The sequence below is a fragment of the Phoenix dactylifera genome, unplaced genomic scaffold, assembly GCF_009389715.1.
Source record: "Phoenix dactylifera cultivar Barhee BC4 unplaced genomic scaffold, palm_55x_up_171113_PBpolish2nd_filt_p 000140F, whole genome shotgun sequence".
In the NCBI taxonomy this organism is placed as follows: domain Eukaryota; kingdom Viridiplantae; phylum Streptophyta; class Magnoliopsida; order Arecales; family Arecaceae; genus Phoenix; species Phoenix dactylifera.
The window spans coordinates 582,449-589,668 of record NW_024067696.1 but is presented as its reverse complement, the minus strand read 5'-3'; the positions used below and the strand labels follow the sequence as shown (position 1 = coordinate 589,668).

General features: G+C 40.3%; 1 long non-coding RNA gene across 1 annotated transcript; it reads right to left on the bottom strand.

Annotated features, from left to right (window-relative positions):
* Positions 1-4,066: 4,066 nt before the first annotated feature.
* Positions 4,067-6,422, bottom strand: LOC120104904. The gene is made up of 3 exons (XR_005507257.1): positions 5,137-6,422; positions 4,225-5,014; positions 4,067-4,123 (listed from the first exon to the last, which is right to left on the bottom strand). It is a non-coding gene; the product is annotated as an uncharacterized LOC120104904 (long non-coding RNA).
* Positions 6,423-7,220: the final 798 nt, after the last annotated feature.

The following is a 7,220-nucleotide window of genomic DNA, read 5'->3' as shown; positions in this document are numbered from 1 at the left end:
GCATCTCACTGACTGCCCTGTTTCCTTTTCAACTTCAGCCATCTAGGATTTAAACCGAGCAAACACCTCTGATTTTTTCCTAATCAGATAGACCCATACCTTCCTGGAGAAGTCATCAATAAAGGTCAAAAAATACCTTGCTCCACCTCTAGCTGAAACAAGCGCCAATCCCCAAACATCCGAGTGAACTAGCTGCAGAACGCCTTCACTTCGCTTGAAACTGTTGGCAAACTTTACCCTATGCTGTTTGCCATAAATTCAAGGCTAACATATGTCATTCCCTTCTTTTTCAACTACTAAAATCAGACCTCTCTTTTCGATTTCCGTGAGCCTCCTGTCGCTCATGTGACCCATTCGATAGTGCCACAGTTTGTAGACCAACTGCTTCTCTTGTGCTGCCGCCAACACCTCTGCACAATCTGTTACCACTGAGCCTTCCATCTCATAGGGATTATTGGCCATCCTTCTGTCCTTCATCACCACCAAGCCCCCTTGGTGATCCTCAAACAGCCGCTGCCCGGTTGGCTACCAAAAACATACTCGTGCTCCTCCAAGTTGCCCAATGAAATTAGATTCTTCTTCAACTCCAGGACATGCTTGACATTGGTCAATGTTCTGATGACCCCATCATACATCCTCACCTTAATGGTGCCTACCCCAGCAACCTTGCAAGGATGATCATCACCTAAACTCACACTCCATCAATTGGTATTCTCATAGGTATCAAACCACTCCCGATGTGAAGTGTAGTGATGCGAACATGCTGAATCCAATGTCCACCGACTGTTTTCCTTCATGTGACCATTTGAATCAACCAGGATATTATCTCCACTATCTTCAGATGTAAGAGCACCACCATGACTAGCCAAACCACCCATGGAAGAGTTCTTTTCCTTCTCAGATTTCAGCAAAGGATAATTTCTCCTTATGTATCCAATCTGATGACATTTGTAGCACTTCCAAGCCTTCTGCTTGCCCCGAGACTTAGATCTACCCTTGGACTTCTCTCTAACCCTTTTTCGAGGCCTCCCTTGCCTCTCATTAACAGCAAGAACCTCTGAGTTAGAACTCCCCTTGCAAATCTTTTCTATTTGCTCATTAGACCGAAGAACACCAAGCACCTCTTCATAATTCAGGGTGTCTTTCCCATACACTAGGATAGTGATTAGCCCATCATATGATCCTGGGAGAGAACACAACAGTAGAAGGGTCCTATCTTCTTCCTCAATCTTCACATCAAGGCTCATGACCTCCGAGCAAACTTGATTGAACTTTCGAATATGAGAAATCAGATCACCTCCCTCTGGCATCCGCAGACTATACAACTGTTTCTTCAACCACAGTTTATTAGTCATACTCTTTCCTATATAGGTGTTCTCTAACCTCTCCCATAGCCCTCTGGCCATGGTCTCTGAGCAAATCTCAAGTAGAACCTGATCAGCCAAGCACATTCTAATGGTGCTAAACGCTATCTCCTCTAACTCCTCCCAATCTTCCAAACTGAAACTTTTCGGTCTTTCCCTAACCAAGACTATAGATCCTTCGTTGTACCAGCAAATCCTTCACCCTTTGCTGCCATAGGGTGAAGTTTCCCTTGCCATCGAACTTCTCAAAATCTGCTTTGAGATTTTTCGAGGCCATAACACCAAACAGAAATTTAATGAACATAGATTTTGATTTTCCTCCCCCCAATCAGCAACCAATGGCTTTGATACCAATCGTGGAAGACTGAATGGATCTGATCCCAATCATGAGAAGATGAACCGCCTCAAACCACAACACCTGGAGACTTCCTTTGGCTGCTAGAGGCATGGATCAATGGTTCTTTGATGGTGGAGGAGAACAAGAGCCAAGCGGAAATAGGCTTCTCTTCCTTATGGCCTAGGGTTCTTGGGGACGGCGGCTTGCGTGCATGAGAGGAAGAGAAGAAAATAGGATTTTTAGGGAGAAAGGAGTATCATCCGATTTCATTCCATCCATACACAAAATATATTAGTGTATATATACATGGTTAATCATGATCCAAATCCAAAAACTCCCCTAGGTTAAACCACATGAGAAAACTCTCAACCCAAGCCCATGTACACCCATGACTTGCATGCTCTCTCTCCCTTTGAGCCTGAACCTAGCCCAATTATAGTTAGCCACAACCCAAATATTTGAGTCTCAAGCAGGTAGAAGACCAAATCCCGTCTCTACCTAAATCTGAAACAGGCCTGGGGTCGACCCTTTAACATCATGAGTCGGCTCTTGCTCTTCAGGGGTCGACTCATTAACAGCACGGGTAGACCTTTGCTCTTTAGGCGTTGACTCATTAACAGCATGGGTCGACCCTTGCTCTTCAGGGATCGACTCATTAACAACATGAGTCGACCCTTGCATTATTTTCACTGCAGTTTCTTACATTCCTTGCTTTGGATGCGCCACACTTGTGCCCACACATGAGCCGTCTCTCGCTTTTAGCGAGTCGACTTCGGAATGTCGCGAGCCGACTCCTAAAAAATAGCCTGATGAGTACTTTAAAAAGATGCAGTGAGCGAGTCATCACCTGAAGAACACGAGTCGTCTCCAGCCACAACCGAGCCGTCTCCAAGTCACGCGAGTCGACTCCAATCTCAATGGTCATATTATCAGATTGCATAGTTAAGTCAGAATAGCTCTTTTACCTTTTGTAATGGCTAGTTTTCGAAAAGGAAGGCTTTGAAAAGTGTTTAAAAGGAAAAAGGAGACAAGAACAAAGTATCCATTGAAGAGCATTCAAGTTTACATCCACCAAAAAGGATTATGATAAGTGCTAAATAATATATAAATTAATTTACTTTACGTAGCACTTATCACTATTTTTATGCACATATTTTAAATCTACACATGAGAAAATGTGTTTCCCTTCATCATTGCATTCTAATAAATTGGAGTTTGATTTGATTATTTATTGATTAAAGCCTTATGTATGCAGGTTGAGTCAAACCCAATTGAATGATGCTTAAACCCACACAGCATTTCATCAATTTCTTTCCTTTTCTTCACACATTCACCCATCAAAAACAAGTCTTTCCACATGTCCAAACTTCCCAAATTCCTTTCTCAGCCCATCCCAAGTTCATGCGTCCTCTCTCCTGTTCCGAGTCCATCCTATAACCACTCCTCACATCTTGTTCACAAATCCAACCAATCTCCCAGCCAAATGAACCTGTTTCCAGCTGAAGAAAATCAAATATTCATTCCACGTTCATCTTTCCCAAGCTTATCCTCTCATCCTCTTCTCCGGATCACGCCAGTAAATCTTCCGAATCACCTGTGATCGAGTTCATCTTCCCAAACGGAACAAAGTCCTCCACATCTTTCTCTGCTTCGGAATTAAGTCCCAGATTCGTCCAAACTTCTTCCACGTCCGCTGATCAAGCAACCAGCCCTCATCTTGTTCGTAATCTTCTTTTCAAATCGAATCCCTTATTTCAACCGTGAAGAGCAAAACTCCCAACAAATGGCAACTAATCAGCCGATTCCTTCACATCCCCTAATCCAAAATCATCTCCTCTTCATCATGAATCAAAACAACCGCTTTCCCCTCCACGGATAGAGTAACTTACTGTGATATTTGGTACACCTCATTTCTCGGCAGAGTTTCTTGAAGACAGGACTCGCAAACTGGATATGACTCGGAAGTCAATGAGCCGAGAAGCCCATCTTTATCCATTTTGTTCATCCTATCTTCTCCAATATGGCCAAGTCTGAGGTGCCACAAATATCTTTGGTTTATCTCATCTCTGGATCTCTTGGACCCTTTGGCACTCACTTCTTGCTCAGTAACATTCACAGATACATCCATATGTAAATGATAGAGACTGTCAATCATAAAACCACGTGCGACTATTTTATTTCTTAAATAAATAGAACAGCAGTCTTTGTCAAATGTAAAAACATGACATTCCTATGCTAGACATGAAACAGAAATCAAATTTCTGCTAGCAACAGGTACATAATAACAGTCTCTAAGTAATAAACTAAAACCAGACGGTAGTCGCAGATGGTAGGTGCCCACAACTACAGCAGCAACTTTTGCCCTATTGCCAACCCGAAGGGTTACCGCACCTTCCGCCAGCCTTCTACTTTCCTTTAGACCCTGCATGGTAGTGCATAGATGAGCACTAGAACCAGAATCTATAACCCAACTAGAAGTAGAAGAAACCGTTAGATTAGTTTCAATTATGAGCAAGTCTATACCTTCTGAATCAATGTTACACTGATGGTCAGGCAACGACTGGTAGTATAGCCATGGCATGGGAGCCAATCTACGTAGGCAGCGTACAGTACTGACCGTGCGTCAAATACAGAGTTGTCGCATCGACCAGTTGCTGTTACGATAGCCCATTACTAGGACTGTAGTCATTGTCGACGCGTGTTAATCAACTTCTCAGCTAATGGCTCCTCGACTAGAGCTTAAGTTTGTTCACCTTAATTTATTCCGAGGTCCGTCTGATCCATGGCCAAGGTATTTAATATTTTTTTCATCACCCGTTTTATTGGGGAGGAACTGCGTCTCAGTGTGGACATCGAAAGTCACGCCGTTATCTTGAATGAAGAAGGAACTTTTGTGACGGAGCCTTGAATGCGTCGCTAGCGAAGGTGTCGCCTTGTCAAGAGTCTATGTTCGTTCTCGACGAGACACAAGGCCCCGCCGGCATCATCTGGTGATTCACGACAATCTTTTCCGACGTAAATAGACTGGGCTGTATCTTGGCGCGAAAGAAGGTTTCACCTTCATTCGAGCCTTGAATGCGTCGGTAGCAAAGGTGTCGCCTTGTCAAGAGTCTATGTTCGTTCCCGATGAGACACAAGGCCCCACCGGCATCATCTTGTGATGCACGACAATCTTTTCCGACGTAAATAGACTGGGCGCGAAAGAAGGTGAAGATCTTTTCCGACGTAAATAGACTGGGCTGTATCTTGGCGCGAAAGAAGGTTTCACCATCATTCGCGGGAATCCACCTCTTGAATCACCAACCGCACAGCTCTAAAAACATTCTAAATTCTTATCATTCATCAGTGTGCTCTGATCTCAAAGCGACCAGCAGCTGTACTTCATGTTAACATAATCATAAAATAATGCTCATATAGAATGGAAAGCCGGATCACCTTCTTTTAACTTATGAAGTGAGCCTTCCACAAATGGAGCCAAGCTGCTTTCCCCTCAGTTATTCCATACTAGAGTATTGGCTCCATTAGATGGTTTGATAAGTACAGATATTGGAATGTAATAATAAAAAAAAAACTTCAATAAAACCATGTCGACTTTGAAAGAGAGATCTATAAGCCTTTTTTTCTTCTTTTTTTCCCCCCTGAAAGCCCTATAAATTTCAAGTTGTGATGTCCATGCCTACACTTGCATGTCATCTGTTTGTCCTTAAATACAAATCTAGTGCAAATAGAACTGGAAGTTGATATATATTGACGAGGTCATTGTTGGTAAAATTTTTGTTTTTTTTTGAAGACTTTAAATAATACGTATTCTTATCTGCTTTTATCATTAAAAGTAATAATCTATCCTAGCATTTTTGGATGTAAAATATTTACTGTGAGCTCGTAAGATGATAAATTAGGGCATTGAAGACTGAAACTCACAAAATACCATTTACTAAAATAGAATATATTTACTATTAAAAATATTTACAAGCACATATCACAGTAAATGGACATCATTTAAATATCAGTTACTACCAAATATTTTTGGTACACCTCATTTTGATTTCTCCTTACGTATTCTTCTTTTTTTACTAGAATATTTTAACCTACTTTCGTTGCTCATGGCTTCAAAAGACTTTAGTGATGAGATGATAAAGATCAAGTAAACTAGAAAACTAGGAAAATGGCTACCTAAAAAGAAAATTAGCATGGCATGTAACAGAAAAGCCAAACTTGCGAGCCACAATGGAAGCAGGCAGGCAAGCATTAAGATTCTGTTTTGATATGGGAAAGACATCCAATATTTAGTGATTACATCAGCTTTCGCTATAAGGATTATCAGATGCTTCACACTCTTTCCCCTCTCAACATACATTTGCATTAAAAAAAAAAAAAAATCACATTGAGGTTCCCTCTCCGCAGAAAAAAATCATTTAAGCAATTTCGAATTGAAACCCTCAAAATCAAGATCACACGATAAATTTAATTGAAAAAGTTGAAAAAATATCCCACAAAAAAAAAGTACCTTCGGTTGAGGGTATTGTGTTTCGTATATGAAGTCCATAATTCCATCTCTCTTTCATCAAGCTCAAGGATTGGGAAAGGAAAAAAAAAAGAAAAAAAAGTTGGAAAATGCTCAAGACTCCAGAACATAGGCAAATCCAGCACGAAAAGAAATAAAAAGAATCTCCGATCACAAAGAACTTGACAGGAAACGAAGGAAATGGAGCTTACGGCTGAAACACAGGCGATAAAGAAAGAGCCGGGCTCCACGACGAGTTTTATATACCTGGTTTCGACTTTAGGGTTTCGCTGGAAAAGAAAATTACAACAAAATCATCAAAGATGTTTCAAATGACCAATGGATCCTCACATGGACGCCCGTTCACAGTACAAGATCACATTAAGATTGGCTTTTCTCAATGAAAGCTCTTTTTTTATATTTTTAATGGAATTTTCTCAATGAAAGTTACCGGTATTATTCAGCCTTTTCACTGTTCAATGATTCAACTAATAACATTTTCAAAGAAAACTTACCGTGAGTTAGGTGTCATGCTATCGAGAGAGTAGGATTACATGTATGTTGGTCCCGACGGACAACATCCATTGTAATTTACGTGAAAAATTGTATATTAGATTCTCGAAATTCAGGTAACACATGCTGCTAATTAAGGATGATAAAAAAACAATTAGGCGCAATCAAATATAATACATAACGTAATCAAGCATTCTCATCTTAATGCATTTACTAGTTCTTTTCTTAAAATCAAAAGCTTGCTAGGATTGAGTCGAACTATTTTCTCAAATATTATATTATCAAAAATTATTTTTTTAAAAGAAATATAATGGTAAGAAAAGATTTTTTCTGCAAACTCAACAGGTTGTTAATTTATTGCTTTGTTTGACGCGGATTTGGATTCAATTTATTGCTAAACAACAAACCTAGGTCTACATGAGCGGAAATATTAAGTTTATTTTTATTTTTTCTGAGAAGAAAATATTTTAAATATTTTCAAAAATAGGTTGTTAGATTGTAG